We start from the raw sequence: 18,516 nt of genomic DNA, 5'->3' as shown, positions 1-18,516 counted from the left end.
CAAGTAGTTTTTAAGAGAGATGAAATTTGAGGTATGCAAGACAAATCAGACTTCTGCAAGGGGTACAGTCAGGGCCTGCTCTAGGCACCAGCGCTCCAAGCATGTGCTGGGGGCAGCACTTTCCAAGGGGCAGCACTCCAGCTCCTTTTTTTTTTTTTGCTTGGAGTGCAAAAAGCTGGGAACTGGCCCTGAGCAGAGGTGAGCTGCGGCAGTGGGGGGGCACAGGGAGGGTGCAGGAAGTAACCCGGGGGGGCAGAGGAACCGCTCCCCCCCAGCTCAGCTCCGCTCCACTGCCGCCTGCTCCCCCGAGCGCGCCGCCACTCCACTTCTCCCCGCTCTCTCCCAGGCTTGCCATGCAAATCAGCTGTTTTGCAGAAAGCCTGGGAGGAAAGGGGCAGGGCCGGCGCTTCCATTTAGGTGACCTAGGCGGTCGCCTAGGGCACCAGGATTTGTGGGGGCGGCATTTTGCTGCCCTCGGCAGCAATTCGGCAGCGGGGGATCCTTCCGCGCTCCGGGTCTTCGGCTGCAATTCTGCGGCGGGTACTTCACTCGCTCCAGGGCCCGCCGCCGAAGTGTCCTGAAGACCGGGAGTGCGGAAGGACCCCCCCCACCGCAGAATTGCTGCCAACGACCGGGAGCGTGGAAGGACCCCCGCCGAGGGCGCCAAAAACCCTGGCGCCGCTCCTGGAAAGGGGGAGAAGCAGACAAGCAGCGGCATGCTCAGGGGAGCAGGCAGAGCAGAGGTGAGCTGCGGTGGGGGGGGCGCGGGGAGGGCCTCAGGAAGTAACCTGGGGGGGGGGCAGAGGAACCGCTCGCCCCAAAGCTCACCTCCGCCTGCTTCCCCGAGCGTGCCGCTGCTCCGCTTCTCCCTCCTCCCTCCCAGGCTTGCCTGGGAGGAAGGGGTAGGAGGGGAAATGAGGTGCACCCGGGGGAGGAGGCAGGGCCGGGGATTTGGAGAAGGGGTTGGGAAGGGGCGGGGAAGGGGTGAAGTTGGGGCAGGGCTCGTGGGGCACGGGAAAATTTTTTTGCTTGGGGCGGCAAAAAACTTGGAGCCGGCCCCGGGTACAGTAGTCTGGAAAGGTTGAGAGCCACTGCCCTAAGCATTCTGAAGTGCATGACTGACTGTACACTACTCAATAGCTTCTCTATTTGGTTATCCATCCAGCCAAGTGTCCACAGCTATTTCAGCATTCAGGTTGGAAAATCTAGATACCATTTTGGACTCCATGATGTTCATGTTCTCGCTCATGTTTTTAAGTTGTCACACTAGGCAGCCCTGCAGATTAAGATTTTCCTAAACCAGTCTGTACACTGTCCCAGTCATGAGAGAGTCTGTTGTGAAAGTCAGCGAAAGAATCATTAGTAGGGAGCATCAAAAGTGCAGGTCCCTATGGAGAAAGCCAAGGTATGGAATATTGAATGCACAATCTGAGAAAACGAACTCTGACCAGTGGGCTAACCAATGGGTAGATAGTAAAGACAAGCCACATTTAATATCTACAGAATAAACAATAGAAATACACTTCCACATCAACATCCCTCTAATGATGCAACCAGCAGACCTTGAAGCCACAGACCATTGTACAGATGCCATTCCAAGAATAGGGAAACCGTGGTAGTTATTTTAAGATACAGTGCATTGTATGAGAAACAACTGTAAGCATCACATTATATTTGCTCTGAGGTCTGTAAAACATACCTTTACCAATACAGACCTCAGATACTGTGTCTTGATTATATTTTGGAAAAAGCTTAATCCTAGAAGAAGTGCTACCATCTTTGAGAAAGCTTAGGGCTAAGAAGTTTTCCCAACAAAAAGATCATGGTTATGTTCTGTGCCTGCCTGTATGTGTAGTGTTCTAACAATGTCTCCTTCCAGACAATAATCCAAAACTCACAGTAAGAAGCTGATTTCACCATAAGAAGCTGATGACCAGGGGTAAAACAGCATATTAAGGTAAGGTAGAAGAGTGAAGGAAGATCTGTTCCAGGGCCTGGACCTTGCAAATTTCTAACTCAATTGCTGGACTAGTTAAAATACATAAAAGGAAGTTAACAAAAATGTTTCTTAGTGTCCACACTCTTAAGGCCTGATCCAATACCCATTGACTTTAATAGTCTTTGGGCCAAGTCCTCAATGCCCAAGATGCAGAATGAGGTTTTTCTTAAAGTTTTCTGCAACTCTCTGGTTCTACTAGGAGCTTCTGTGGTTTAATCAGATAAGGTTCTACTAATTGGTTCTTCCCAGCCCCAATAGCCATTCATCCCCATACAGAGTTTTGCTCTCACCACTGTTCTATGCCAGAGAGAAGGGGAAAAGCTACTCCCCTGACTAATTCTGACACTGGACCTGAAGGCCCAGAGTTAATTTTGACAATCTGTTATAGGCTTGTTTAGAGACTTCTGATCCACTACAGTCTATTTACACATTAAACCCAAGGGGTACCAACATCTCCATCTTTAACCTCACCTCCCTCCAGACACACATGTAAAGGCCAAGGATAATCTAGCCGTCAGGCATTTTCCCTAAGCTTATATTTTCATTTTATTGCCTTATTTAAACAATATGTTCCAGATCCTGAGCATGTGTACATCAGTACAACTTCACTGACTTCACTAGCGCTGTACCAATTTACACTGCCTGAGGATTTTGCTCTATAAAAGCCTCCATATATTTCTCCTGTTTCCAATCAATTTCTTCTCTTAGTGGAATTTACCAGTTGTGATGTTTTGATGACTGATTATTATCATAATTTCACTGTCTGTGTAGCATCCTGAATGCTTTGTCAGGGAAGAACTTATTATTAAGTATGGCACAATTTGAGCTAGTGACATGGATTTCAGTTCAGTGTTCTGTAGGTGCTAGAGTGAGTGACGTTATGCTAGGAATGCCTCTTTTGAGCCAAATCATGTCCCATTTAGAGCTCCATCTTCTCAAACACACTGGGGACGAGGATCTGGAATTAAGCATGTTTATAGTACATTTTAAAAACCCTGAAAATCATCAGTTAAGCAATTTGTCTCATCGCATACCTCTGTCGTTTCTAAAAGATAACACAGAAATATGTGCCTCTTACCTGTGTTTCAGTTTCTTCTCCTTAGTTTTACTACCTACTTTTACAGGAGCAGAGGAGAAGTTACAGTAAGGCACATAACCAGATACAGTACCGGTTGCCACATGTAACCATGGAAACCTACAAAGGAATGTCTTCAAACAGTCATAGAATGTGCTGTTAATCATTTCAAATACGCTAGAATCTCAGTTCCACTTCTGCTAACTAAAAAACCCACATAGGATACGAAGGAATAAGCATTTGTTTGGGATATTTTTCCCTCATTAGAACATTACATCTACATTAGAGCTTTTCTGAATGACAGCAATATTTCCTTTCCTTAAAATCATCTATTTCCAACCACAATTAACTCATTCCAGATACTCAAGAGTAAAGTAGTAAATCATTTCATGAAAGTTTGAAGTGTTCAGTTACAAAACTAAGCTTTATGAATCATATCATTTATGGTATACTCATCAATAAAGATGTCAATAAGGTCCAGGCATTTTAGGATAAGATAGGTGGGTTAGTATAGCTTTGTATAATCATCTGAAAAACAGACCCATGATTTGATAAGGTTGAAATAAGACACCAACATTTTGCATTTCTATAGCTCATTCAAAGATCTCAGAGTTCTTTATAAACATTGCTAAATTAAGCCTCACAACTTCCATGTCACATAATTATCACTCTCCTTTTAATACCAAAGTTATTTACCTCATGTATAACAGTCACCAGCAGGGCAGAGAACAGGAACCAGAATTCCTCACTCCCAGACCACATCCAAACCAGCCACATTCAGAACCCAAATCCAACTTTTTCAGCTAGTTCACCAGACATTTTTTTTCATCATGATGCTATGATGCAAACAAGCCCAGCCAAGAAGGGCCCTGCATTTCAAAGCCCCATCCCCAAAGCATATAAGAAAGGCTGAATTTGCAAAACTTTGCGAGCAAAAACATAAAGTTGTTAATTTTCCAGATTCATCTATGCTAATTTAAACCCCCACTGATTATCTTTTGAGCAATATTCTGGGTTTGGATATATCCATGTTGAAGACAGTGAGAAACATGCATGTTTCACCAATGGCACTGTCTGGCTTTATATGCTTATGAAGTAGTGCTGCAGTAGAGAGAGGCTTGCAAACAGCTGAGACATAAGTCTAAAGCCGAGCAGTTCCACTCAGTTCTATCCACATATAAATGAGTTAGTGTGAATAAGATAAGAACCAACACAAGTCTCTCTTTTTAAGGGCATAATCCAGCTAACGTTAGTATCTACAGCTAGTGTCCAACCCAAGCTCCACAGACTTTGCTTACCTGCTGAGGCTACTCACAACTATAGGCTAGAAATGCCTTTTTTTCCAGCGGCCATTGAACACAGAATAAGGAAGTAAGACATTTCCAACACTGGGACCACTATTATCTGTCCAACCTGCTAAGTACAGAGCCAGTGAACTTCCCCAGACTGTCCACTCACTGCCCTCTCTGGCTCCATGGATTACCCAGACCCATGGAGCACTCGCTATGGGGCTCAAGTAACCAGGGATGTTGCTGTGGAGACATCTGGGCTGCCCCTTCTATGCAGAAGGGAGTAATCCACTTAGAGGAGACCCTCTGCCTTCACTCCAAAGGTTATGACTGGGCCCAAAAAATTACAATAGTTCACTCTCCATTACAAGTCCTTACAATAGACCTTCACTGGGTTTGAATGAATATGGAGTAAAAATTATTATGAAGTCATCAGGGGTTTTACCTCAGGAGCTGGACCCACATCATTACCACAAAACAGATAATATATATGCCATAAAATAGATCAGATAAGTGTTTACAAATGCTGTAAATAGAACATTATTCTATCATACAAGTGATTACAAGTACTTCCAAGTTTATGCATGCCGTTACCCCAAAAATGTGTACTGAATGCCTGATTATCTCTGGCCTTGACACGGGTGTGCAGTGGTGGAGAAAAGGTAAAAAGGCACCTGCCATTCCCTGTACAAGGGCTAGAGATAATCACATTATTCAATCTCAGGGGAAACAGACCTTTTCCCTTCATGAATGCCTGCTCAGGATGTATTGGTAAAGTGGCAGGGTGGGCCATGCCCTCCCTACCATCACCATACACACCAGTATTGCTGGTTGGGCATGGATAGTAGAATAAGGTGCGCCATCCTTCTGCCTTGGGGAGCTCTGGAGAGATTTTACCTCCTTAGGTGTAATCCATTCTCAAACTTCCCCAAAGGTAGTGCAGTTCTGCTCCCCTCCCCCGACACACACCCCACTGCAGGACAGTGACGAAATGCCACAGTTTGACTCTATAAGAATATTAGCACCTTAACTATCCTAGAAAATAACCGAAGAGGTGTAAGCTTGAAGGGTTACACTTTGCAGAATTTTTCTGGAAGTCTTGTTGCCAATCGAAAGTTATTCTTCATTCCTGTCCAGGTGCTATTTGGAAAAGCAGAACAGAGAGACAAGGCAAAGGTATTTTACACCACCTTTATGCTTCCTGGGAGCCACTCTAACTTGCAACTGGCTACCTATGGCTGTTCCAGCAGCCAGAATAGCCAGAGAACAGTAAGCTTCTAGCCATGCTCCCTTTTCAACAGGAACAGCTCCTGTGATCAGGGGGTACCAAGGGGCAATAACACAGTGCCACCACACTGACTCTGGTAGTATCTGAGGATTCCCCATGCATCAGGGGAATTCTTCATGAGCCATTTCTATCTATTTTATGGCCCCTTTGTGTTGGCAGAGCCACAAAGGGACTATAGGAGAATGAAGAATTGGGCCCATTCACTACACTTTAGATACTGTGCCTAAATGCCTGCACAAAAATGTGGCAAAGAGAAAGCTAAAGAAATTTGAGGCAGGGGCATTCACACTATTATAATTAGTTATGCCAGGTGGCAAATTTAGAATGCCCTGCCTTCCAAGACCCCGTTTATTCTCAGTCCCGAGGAATGCATGTTTTCACTCTACTTGCCTAGTAAATACTTAGGCTTGTAGATGATTCCTATACAAGCAAATTTATGGGAAAGAATTTTCTGTCACTATATTATCTTGTATGGGCTTTCTATGCAATATTCATCAAGCCAAATATGCATCCGACGAAGTGGGTATTCACCCACGAAAGCTCATGCTCCAATACGTCTGTTAGTCTATAAGGTGCCACAGGACTCTTTGCTGCTTTTACAGATCCAGACTAACACAGCTACCCCTCTGATACTTTACTTAATATTGTCTTCTGAACATAGCACCTCATCATCCAGCTTTTCCTTGGGACAATATTCTCATATGACTTTACCTTATACAATGCTACCACATGTGAAAAGCCATACACCAAGAAAGATATATAAAAGAGCAAAACAAAACTTAGAATTCAAAGTAATGAGAACAGATTAAAAATATATAAAATCTATAAAACTGAAATGGAGCATCATGTCATGTACTATTCATTCAGGCCTACTGAGCGCCATAAAAAATGTAGTTTCTTTTTACAGGTGCAACACAATTCCATTCCCCCAACAAGATATGTAAAACTTTGTTAGACTTTCAGTATGAAAAATAAAATTAACTATCAAAGGAATAGGCACACGTCCTGATCCTGAAAAGACTTTACAAGTGAGTAACTAGTCCATTGATTCTGCATGCTTACCCATATTCATAAGTCTTTTAAAGATCAGGCCCCAAAACTGCATTTAAAACTATAAATGTACTTAGAATATTTATTTTAAAAAAAAAACTTTTTCTCTTATTATTCTAGTGCCTAATGATCTGTGTGCCTCAGTTAGCTTAAAAAAAAAAGAAACGTAAATAATAAGGCTGTTTTCATAAGAATGTCTCCAGCTCAGGAGGCTCTCAGTACTAAGGCATTTCCCAACTCCATCTGGATTTGAACCACATTAAACAAAAAAATATAAAGATAGATATTGCATTACTGTTTTTTCATTCAGTAAGTCTGTGGAAACTGCCACATATACAACTAAGGAAAAGTATTCATCCTAGTAATAGCTTTCCCTTTCCAATAGGAAATATTTTCATCCCTGTATGCAAATTTTATAACTATAAACATAAGAACCAGATCCTCAGCTAGTATTGACTTCAGAGATATGACACTTTACACAAGTTGAGGATGTGACTCACAATATATTATAAACTGATGATCTATACACATATGATGAATAAGATACAAATGTAGGAATACAAATCTTGTGCAAAGGAGAAAGAAGAAATCTTATGGAGTAATTCACTAGTAAATATCAATGTTTTTTCTAATTTATACTCAGAGCTTATTAAAATTCTGGTGCTTAATGTAGTGCAAGTTTCTCTGATAGAAAGAAACAGCTAAATTAATTAAATTATATTTTTAAATAGCATTATATTTAACATACTGATTGCTATTAAATCCCCAACAACAATTAATGTAGTTCAGACAACTCAGAAGGCTATCAACAAATACTGTCATGGTACAATAATTGTTTACTTTAGTTTTCATCAAGTGGATACAAACCAATACAATTTTCTGTTTGTTTCACTTAAATTGCCATTTATCTGTTTTGCTTCTTATGGTCCCACAGAACTTAGTGGGAAGCTGATAATCCACTGTACAGCACTGAAGGGAGGAATCTGATATACTGTAACTGAAGTTTTCATAAGAAGTTTATGTACTGTATATTTAAACTCAGCTATGTATTAACTTTATTTTTCTAAACAGTGAAAGTCTACACTTTATAGTTATAGGGCAAACACTAAAACAATTCTAAGGCTGCCTAGACAAATAGTAAAGTTTTATTTCCCTACTAAAATTGTACACAAAAGAGTAGAAAGTACTACTTCAATACTTCAAATCAAAGCCAAAAAAGTTAATACTCACCAATTTGAGATAGTATATTCAGTAAATCGGATGACCGGCAGAGGTTTTTTGGTTTTTTTTTGCAGAAAACAAAAGTTGCAGAAGAAACAGGCAAAAATAACCAAACTACTGCAAACTAGTGTAAATCTTCTCTCTCTCACTCCCTCCATTCATCTACTTGAATATTGCTAAAGACTAAGAGGACGTTAAAAAAATTGCTTTCAGCAAAGACTACATCCTCTTGTCAGTCAAATGCTGCATAGTTTCAGCTAGGCATCCATCCAAAAAGACGTGGAATTATTCTATTTTTGTCTCCCATTGCAGTGGAAAGATTTTTACAGATTTGTGGTGAGGACTTAATTTTTATAGTGGTCAGCTAGTGGAGGAAATGTAATTAAAGACCCTGTTAAACTTAAGTCTGCCCAAAGAGGAGGAGCTGAATAAATTTGGAGATAAATAATAACCTTACTACATGAAAGTCTGACACAGAAGTACAATAAAAACTTTCACCCAAGCTAAGAATCGAGATGTAGTTTACCAAAAGAAAACTGTAAAAACTTTTTAATAACAGCAAGGTTGTCATGAGCAATGTGACTATGATATATTTTCAGTGAATGTGGACCTAAATTTAAAAAATGAAATAATTTTGGTAAAAAACTTTTTTGTATGTTTTTACAGAGAAACTTAAATATTTTTATTACCACCCATGCTATGCTTGGTATGTTACTGTTTTTATTCAACACAGGTGTTTCCTTTATAAGTGCTTCACATTTCACCTACTGGTAACTTATAAAATAAACCTTCTAAATCTCTGAATTTGTAAAATTCTATATATGGAAATACATCTTGAATATGATATACTTTGTTCTATTGCATTTAATTTAGTTTTTATTATACTGATATGAAAGTAGAGTAGTTTCCTCTGTACATACTCTCCAGAAGCTACTACTATACATAGTATCTGTAAAGCTCACCAAACTAGCAAAGATATATGACTTTCCCCTCTAGGCAGCCATTTTAAATCCATCCCAGTGCTCCAATCCTACAGCAGAATCTACCAGTTTGAACTACTATCCAGGTCTTTATCATTTCCTCCTCTCGGCTCTCTCTGACATCCTCATCTGTTAATTTCTTCTTTCACATTATTCTGATTATGTCAACCCCTCTTTGAATTCTTCCATTGACTCCCTCTTTCCATCATATACAGGTCAAGCTTCTTACCTTCACCTTCACAGCTCTGCGCCTCCCTAGCTATGCTGGTTTCTTATTGAGTCATCACTCTCCTTCACTAATAAGGCTGGTTTTATCTTCCCACTTGGCCTCTTCTCCCACAACCATCTCTGTGCTATCTTCCATTCTACCCCTTAGGCAGAGAAAGCCATTCCTAAATTAGTCTGTACCGCCACCACCTTCTCTTTCATAACCCTCCTTGGGATACATACAAGAAATTAGTCAGCTGATAACAAATAGGTTAAAGACATCTCAGGCATAGTTGATGAGTATTTATTTATATTCGTTATTGGCACTAAAAAGATGAGTGCCTATCATCCCCCTTGTATGTTATAGCTTGCTCTGTCTCCCCTCACCTGTTTCAGACCCTCATATATTGAATACTTTGGGGCAGCAACTGTTTCTCATTAGATGTTTGCACAGTGCCCAGCACCAGGGGTCTCCAATCGGTTTGGAACTTTTGCATACTACCTGCATTACCAATAAGAAATAACAACAGAGATATTTCTTTAAGATCTCATTTTCTTCTTTCAATTTCAGTTATCATATGATGTGGGATGTGGTTTAATGACCATGATGAGTGAAGAGACACATATTTTAATACTGGGGGATCAGAGAGAGGAATTATGACAGGCGGTGCATTCATACACACAACTTGAAAAGATGTCATCATTTATACTGTCCTCAACACAATGTTATCAAAGCACCAGCAGTGGGAATGATTACAGGACACTCATATTTTGCCCCTTTTGAAACATTTTAGGAATACTGATCTGCAGGCTCTCCTGGCTAGGGTATGGTTTTGCATGTTCTCGTGTATATTTCCCCTGCCCCAGAAATGAAAGTTACACACAGCTCCCATTCAGATATTTCCCATTCCCATGGAACTGCTCATTACCAAAGAATGGGTATGTAGTAGGGCCCCTTAACCCATGCTGTCAGGATGCAACTATGCCTCAATTTCCTCAATGGGCAGTGGTTTTCCTCTAGGTAACTAGGCAGTTTAATTTACTTGTATGCCTTGGTTGCAAGATCCACAAATAGTCCTTCCCCCATTGGTGGTGGGGAATTAACCACTCAAAACAGGTGTATCAGCACACTACCTCAGGGTGGCACTACTGAGGCATATGTGAGCCCACCATACCCACCCTCTACCACAATTCTAGCTCTGAGTCCCTAAACAATTAGTAGTGATAGAATCATAGAACCATAGGGTTAGAAGGGACCACAAGGGTCATCTAGTCTAACCCCCTGCCAAGATTAAGGCTTTGTGGTGTCTAAACCATTCAAGACACATGGCTCTCCAGCCTCCTTTTGAAATCCTCCAGTGAAGGAGTTTCCACAACCTCCCTAGGCACCCTGTTCCATTGTCCTACTGTTCTTACAGTTAGGAAGTTTTTCCTTAGATTTAATCTAAATCTGCTGTGCCGTAGTTTGAACCCACTGCCTCTTGTCCTGCCCTCTGCGGCAAGAGAGAACAACTTTTCTCCGTCCTTTTATGGCAGCCTTTCAAGTATCATGTCCCTCCTTAATCTCCTCTTTTCCAAACTAAACATACACAGCTCCTCCATTTGTTCATATGGCTTGCATTCCATCCCTTTGATCATCTTTGTCCATCAACTCCAGCTTCAGCATTGCCTCCTTCACTCTTCCCCTTCCCCATCCATTGCTGTTTCCTATGCTTGCTTGCCTGGTGCCCTCTTAGGCCTTCTCTCCATCCTCCTCCTCCCATTCCCTCTCAGTTGGGAGTACCACCACTGTGCCTTCCTATACCTCAGCCACTGGAGAGCCCTGTCACCAAGCTGCTGCTCTCATCCACACTAGGATATGGCTGCACCTTGTATCCCACTTCCCAGTAGGCCTTACCACTCACTGCTACAATTCCCATCAGTCCCTCTGGGAATTACAACCCAGAGAATGGGTCAGTCCTCAGGCATGGACAGTAACAGCAGTGCGAGGCCTTGGACACTTCCTTACAGGGCAGTACTCCCTGTTATAGGACACCTATGTGTACACCTGCATCAGGAGTAATTTTATTTTCTTCATGCTTGCCAGATTCTGATGCCAGTTTTCAAAGGTGATGAAGGATGAACAGCACAATATGGAATACTGTGACATACTATTGTAACAATTTAAAAAATAACATTTTTACTTCACTCACACCCATAATACTGACTGACTCTGGAAGAATATGCATTAGGCCTTAGTCAGCTGAAGAGACAGTCAATGCTACTCCCAAAGTATCCAAAGAAATAGCTAGAGTAACAAGAACCAAGTTTGAACAGAAGTGCACAGACTACCTAGTCATCCAACTGCTGTTACTACTTGACTGAAATTCCATGTACCTTCACTGGAACCCATGCCCTTTCTCTGTATTAGACAATCCAGTATAGACAATAATACATAAAAATGCCTTGTTGTGAAAAGCCTGTGTAGTCTATAGGGATGGTGCTTGTTTTTGTTAAATAGAAATGTGCTGAAATGTAAGTAGGGCCTAAATTTGGGCTTGATAATAATAAGGCCTAATGAATTAAGTGAAGCGAAGTGAATGGCAAGCTAGAGATAAGTTAGGACATAAGCCCACGTCATGTTGTAAACATGTTTTGGTTCTAAGTGTTGTAGGGGAATTTTTGGATGTTTTAGAATACTGGTAACCACAAAATTTGCATTGACATGAATTATAGCTAGAATTATGTTCGATATTAATAGCCAATAAAGAAGAAGAAGAAGAACATATTTGGGTTTGGGGATACGGAAGATTAAATATGAGAGCAGAAATACAGATATGGTAAAAGGTAGGCTTAACTAATTAGGAGTAATATTATAATTGACTATAAAAAGGATAGCACAGTAATTTTAGATTTGCATGCTCCTCCCCTGTAGAGGTGCCATTAGAAAAAAGATTGTATACTCATCTATGCACTGATCAACTCTGGATACACCATTTCATCTCAGAATGCTGTGTATGGTTATATTGTAATGTCTGTTTGCTTTAGAACTAATTATTTTATTTTAAATAGAGTCTTTAATTCTATCACTTGTGTCATTCACAGTCCTCTACTAACTTAAATTATCTGGAACCACCCCAGAGGTTCAAACCTTAAAGAGTTCCGTTTGGTTCTGTTCCTTATCTTTACACTATTAATTGGGAACACATAAATCAGGTTACACCCTAAAAGCAATGGCTGATAGAGTGTGGCGCTCAAGAAAATTCCCCATCTAGGACCTAATTTGGAAAGTACCATGCCTGCTTCCCAATTTTAATGAGGCAGTGAGTTCAGAAATGTTAAGAAAGCTAGTAAAGCCATGTGTAGCCCTCAGGATCTGGCCCCATGTCTCTTTTATTCCCCTCACATCTATAAACAACCAAATGACAGACAACAGTTACCTTGAATGCCAAATGTTAGTTCGATACCACTATAGATATAATCTGAAATCATCTGTAGAAGTGCACGTCTCCATGTTTATCAAGTGGGAGCGGGGGGCGTAACTGTATTAAAAAGATACATTTGTTTTTGTTCCTTTTAAAACAACTAAATGATACCACATGTGGAAATTACATGTTTCCAACATTAAATGCATTTAGAGAGACACACCCAATGTTATTTTTTTAAAGCAGTTTAGTCTCAAGAAAATAAATCCCACATATAATTAGACATGTCAACATACGTTGAATAACATTCTTCTTTTTAAATTAGCAATCTTCTCTCAGTACTAAACCATATCTTTGCAGACCATTAATCTAGTAAATTACAGGTTTTGGTTAAAACTGACTCATTTTGTTTCTCAGAAATTTAAGGTCTTCAGACTCTGTATACAGTTCCCTACAAAGATTTCTTGCAGTAAAAGTTGCATAGCATTTCAGTTCCTAAAGTTTCCCCAGTTTTAGCTTTATTTATTCACAGTTTGTCTCTTCTTTGCACATTGTAACAATGAATTATCCTGTCCTCTTTCTTCAGCTACGCTAGGCAGACCAGTGCAATGGCTTTCACTTCACTCTCTTCATCCTCTCTCTGAACTACCAGCTCTGTGCTCTATCTTCCTCTTCCTGGATCAAAGTACAGCTTACAAACAGTAGTTCATTTTAAAAAATAGTAACCTCCCTGGAGGACCAAACTATGCTCTCAGTTACTCAGGGCCAAATTCATTGAAGCCAGAAGTGTAAATGCTATGGTATTAAGAAAGTTACACTTTTAAACATTAATAAAGCATATTAATAGTAAGTTATTTTTCCTCTAATGGTTTGCATTTTCCCAATTACTCCTGAGTTTGACCTTTGCACTTGCTGAGGTTTCTGGGTACATAGATATTGGAATGACCCTGCTCACAGCTTTGGTCATTGCCTAAGGCTGTGAGATGTGGCTGCAAAGACAAAAGGTCATTCTCCGTTTTGGAAGGTGGAGTTCTGAACTTCTGCATGAAGCTATGACTAGCTGAAGCTTACAGCAGGTTCTCATTGTTATGTAATGATTAGATAAGACTAATATAGCTGTTTAATTGAATAAAACTCCGTCTTAAAAAGAAAAAGAACACAATTGCTGGGAAGAGAGTTGGAATAAGTCCCATACATTTAGTGATATTTTGGCTCCTCTCCTTCTGATCTAGGCTGGAAACTGAAAATGTAGAGGCACCTAGAAATGAAAAACAATTAAGAAGAAAATATTATCTAGATCTACTGACACCTCAGAGAAACTTTGGTTGAAAGCTTCTAGACAAATGCCTGATTGATTCTTATTTTATTTTATCTGATTTGCTCAACCCTTCTTACAAGCATGAGATCTACTCTGCCAGCTAAACATTTTCAACAACATTGGTGGGAACAATTTTTTAAAACATACATTTTGCTGAATTAGAATCAGCCTGAATAAGAATTATAAGGCAACAGTTGGAACCAGTTAAAAAATAAAAATAAAAATGGAAATAAAATCAAAATACAAAGCAGCTCTCTATAGCTAAGATTTCCTTGGAGGCTCTCTCTCTCCCTCTGTTTAGAATTCATTCTAGTAAAAAGAGTGCATTGTAACTGACAGTGTGACTCAGATTTACTTAAGCTTCTTTCAGACACTGATGATGCCTCTGAGCCTTTCCCATTAATCTAAAATCTTTTGCCACACTGTAAGTGTTCTATAGGTTTTAAAGGTTCCAATGTCCTTCCTGCTTTAAAAATAAAGGAATGCTTCACTCCTCAAACACTGCAATTCTGCCATTACTCTGAGGATATTAGAAATGTGTGATTTGTGAGGAGAGGCATAATTATGTCCTTATGTGAATGAGACCACTCAGAGAGTTTCTGCTAAGAGACAAATTCACTGCAGCTTTAGGCCCTTAGGGGTCTAGCATATCATTAACAAATACTCAGCACCTCAGTTTGGTCTAGTAGTTGCTTGGATGATGATTGTCTATTGCCATCATTGCATTAGTAATTATTTATTATTGTTATTATTTTATTATTCATTTAAATAGCATCTCAAACATTCTAGGTGGTATAAAATAAGATAAACAGCATGCCCCAAAGAGCTTACAATCAAAACAGACAAGTGTAAAGGAAGGGGAAAGATGAAGAACATTTCTTTTTTAAATTCTTTCCTCTTATATATTTATATGTTTGGGTTTTAGCCCTTTCCGAGTTTACTTTTAGCACTTTTATTTTTAATATGACCTCATTTATTTTATTTAACATATTCTCATTTTTCATCTCCTGTTTAACCCTGTCCTATTCCAAACCCTCAACTATACTAACCATTTCCATTACAAAAAAGTTGCTACCCTAATGTCCACTGAAGTCAATGGGACTACCCAGAGTGCGTAAAGCTAAGCACATGAGTAAATCCTTGCAGGACTGGGCCCTTAGAGTATGTCTACACTGTGTTTTAAAACCTGCAGCAGCAAGTCTCAGAGTCTGTGTCAACACACTCAGGCTCCCACTATGGCACTACAAACTGCTATGTAGATATTGCAGTTTGAACTGGAGCTTGAACTCTGAAGCCCAAGGAGGAGAGTGAGCTTCAGAGTCTGAGTTCCAGCCCGAGCTGCAGTGTCTACACTGCTGATTTTAGCACCATAACGTGAGCCTCGCGCGTCTGAATTTATCAACCCGGGCTCTAAGACTCACTGCTGTGGGTTTTAAAACACAGTGTTGACACACCTTTAGTCAGTTTCCAACTCCTATTATTTTGATTTGCTCTTCATTTCAGCCTGGTAGCCACTAGCTTTCTATCTCTTCAAACTAATTCCTTTCCTGTGATTACCCTCTTGTTTGCTCTTTCTAACATTTTTTTTAATTGTCTGGATAAGCAACCAAGAGGTTTGTTGTAAACCATGTGCTGGTTCACATTCACTATGTCTTTCCTTTCATTTTTATTGCTTTCCACAGAGCCTATCCTATTCTAATGCCATTGGACAGAAAGCCAGATTTCCCACAAGGCAATGCTCAAGCAGACTTTAGAAGCACTCTGGCCCTGTTTCTCAAAGGTATTTAGGAGCCTAATTCCCATTGAAATCATTGGGAATTAAGCAATTACATACATAAAAGGATCTGGTCCTCTGAGCTTAATTTTTCACCACTGAAGTCAATAGGAGTTTTAGCATTGATTTGAAGGGGTTCATAATCAAGCCCTAGCTTCTTCCTAGCTGCAATGGCTCACAGCCTGATCCCCATTTTGAGCCCTGATCTACATAATTATTTAAATACAGCATTGAAATAGCATATTTCTTCTTTCAAGCTGTCTATCACAACTTGACAGATTTCAACTGACTGCTATAGGATTGGGGAATGCTGATTATGTGGGAAATCTCTGAGTCACCTTCAAATAATCAGAAACTCAATTTAGACTGCACTGGCCTCAGAACTGGGTAGACCTGAATTTGGATTAGTAGGAGCCAGGATGAATGAAACCTGTAGAGATACTTGAGCAAAACCATTTGGGGTCTTTAATGAAATATGCACTGACATATTTTTACTCCTCTTTTGATATAATTGATCTATAACTTAGAAGCATGCAATTTTATACATGAATACAGGTACTAAAGGGATTGTTTTAATAACCATTTCTGGGCCTTTGTCTTACACAAAGCACAATTTTTCCAAAATATTCAGAAGGGCTCAGAACCCCAATAGAAGCCAGGTTTTCAAAAGCGTGTTCCCATTTAGGAACCTAAATAAGGCATCAGAATTCAAAAACTTTGCAGCATTGTTCTCAATGAGAGCTGCTGAGTGCTAAGCGTCTTGGAAATCTGGCCTCAGCTGTGGACACCGATCGTATTTGAAAATCTGTCCCAATGTGTTTTGAAACATCTTAAATCAGATTTGGAATAGTCAAAAATATGTTTCAGAGATATAAGCTACAGGGAATTGTTCTGATCCTACATAGAGCTCAAAGATCAATTTCAAGGCCAACTAAGATCATGGCTTTGGGTTCAGAATATCTCCAGTACTGTAAAATCTGAGAGCCAAAAAAATCATAAGCTGTTTTTATGGGATTTCCACTATTTTGGGCTGAAATCTCCTGAGAACAGATCTTGGATACATCCAAGCCAGAACTGAAAAATGTTACAAAACTGAAATTACCCCTGTTGAGGTCAGTTTTAATACAGCAAAAGGACGCAGTGGAACCCACTAACTGAATCTAATCATGCAAGAATGCCAAAGCCCCTGGAATCCCTCCACATATAAATTGAGAGCCTCTAAACTAGAATATCTTCATCAGAAAACAAAATTGAGACTGACCTCCAAAATAAATAATCTAGATGGCTGGGTAGCTCATGTGGACAAACATCTGGACCAAATAGAGCATAGCACACAGAAGCAAGAGGAAGCAGCCAGTGAGTGGCAAAAGTTCAGAACAGCCATTGAACTATTTCAGTCCAAAAGCCTGGGATTGCAGAAAATCAGCTATCGTCCACAAACATCAAGATTTTGGGAAAACCTCTGTGTAGGAAAGATCTTGACCTCAGAGCTTTTCTAGACCAATTGATGTCTACCCCATTTCCCCACTGAATCTCACTGTGATCCCTTTTATGCAGTGGAGAGCTATGGAATGATCCCTGTTAGGGGTGAACTGAAGAAAATAAAGTGTGAAACACAATCATTACAACTATCTCCAATTCCAGAGCTAGGGAGAATCCGAACTGCAGCCAGAAAAAGACATCTCTCATTTCAAAGAAACAACATATGAACTTTTCCAGACCTCAGCCCAGCAACACAATTCCAGAGAAAGAAATTAACAAAGGTGAAATGTACATTCACTAGGAAAATGCAGAAACAGCAGTCTTATACCCCCACAAAAACTCATGGCTATTAAAACCTATATTTTTGGGACCTACCAGTGATCTGCAAATGAAAATTGAGAAGGAAAATACATACAAAGAAGGAGTGGAATAATAAGATGGGCATATGTTTAGAACTATATCATGTACTGAGTAGGTTTTTGGCTCCTTAAGCAGTGTTTCTAATTCTGTTGTAAAGTATTATTGTACTCAAGGGCACTTAAGCATCCTAAAATGGTTTATTTTCCTTTTCAAAATGATAATCTATTAAACAAGAGGACAAAAAGTATTAATAACCTGAATCACTTAACAATAAAGGCACATCTGCAACTTGTTCCCAATGAGTCGTGGACAGAACTAGAGCTTTGCTACAACCCACACCAACCACCACCACCAGAATGAAGCCAGGCATTAAAAGTGAATGATACCAGCGGAACAGGACTGAACTGAATATTTGATTTTTTTCCTTTGGTGGGAAATATACCTGTGTCTTAGAGTGTGCATTTACATAGATCCCAGCAACTTTGAAGCCGCTGCTGTTGTGTTGGGGTTTGGGGTTTTTTTGTTTGTTTTTGTTTTTTCTTCTCCCTTTCTGTTGCAGCTCAAAATGAGGGAGGACCTGGAAAAATACAGAACAATGAAGAACAAAAGCTCTCCCTCCTGCTCTTTAAAAGGGCAACTTTCCTTTACAGAGACAAAAGAGTTCTCACCTCTTCAGCAATGACCTCTGTTCTACACTCTGAAAAGAAAACATCCCTCCCTGTCCCAGCTTCTCACTTTGGTCCAGCATTATCAGCTGTTGGATACTAATAAAACCAAATGTTATTCCTTATTTCTTTAGTCTTTCTAGGACTTGTTGAACTGACTTTGTCTATGGGATTTGCCTTCTGCTCACAGGATCAGTAGCATGTTTGCAGTAATGACAGCCCACTGGGACTGAAAACACATGGCTGTCCCCACTAAAGTTATCTTTGACATGAGTAGGCATCAGCCTTGGGATGAGGTTGTGATGATCTAAGGTTTGTCATTTGGTTTATGAAAGGACCTATTGCCCCCACTGAAACTTGGACTTGTCAAGGTGGAAGGATTCAGCTTTACCTCCATTCATAGA

General features: G+C 40.1%; 1 protein-coding gene across 1 annotated transcript in view; it reads right to left on the bottom strand.

Moving 5' to 3' along the window:
* Positions 1-3,189, bottom strand: part of INSC (INSC spindle orientation adaptor protein) — a 198,797-nt gene extending 195,608 nt beyond the window's left edge. Inside the window, exon 1 of the mRNA XM_045012199.1 lies at positions 3,078-3,189. The gene's annotated coding sequence lies outside the window, so the exon portion shown is untranslated. The remainder of the gene's footprint in view (positions 1-3,077) is intronic.
* Positions 3,190-18,516: the final 15,327 nt, after the last annotated feature.

The sequence above is a fragment of the Mauremys mutica genome, chromosome 4 (assembly GCF_020497125.1).
Source record: "Mauremys mutica isolate MM-2020 ecotype Southern chromosome 4, ASM2049712v1, whole genome shotgun sequence".
In the NCBI taxonomy this organism is placed as follows: domain Eukaryota; kingdom Metazoa; phylum Chordata; order Testudines; family Geoemydidae; genus Mauremys; species Mauremys mutica.
Note: the sequence above shows the minus strand (reverse complement) of the source record. Positions and strands in the feature narration are given on the sequence as shown.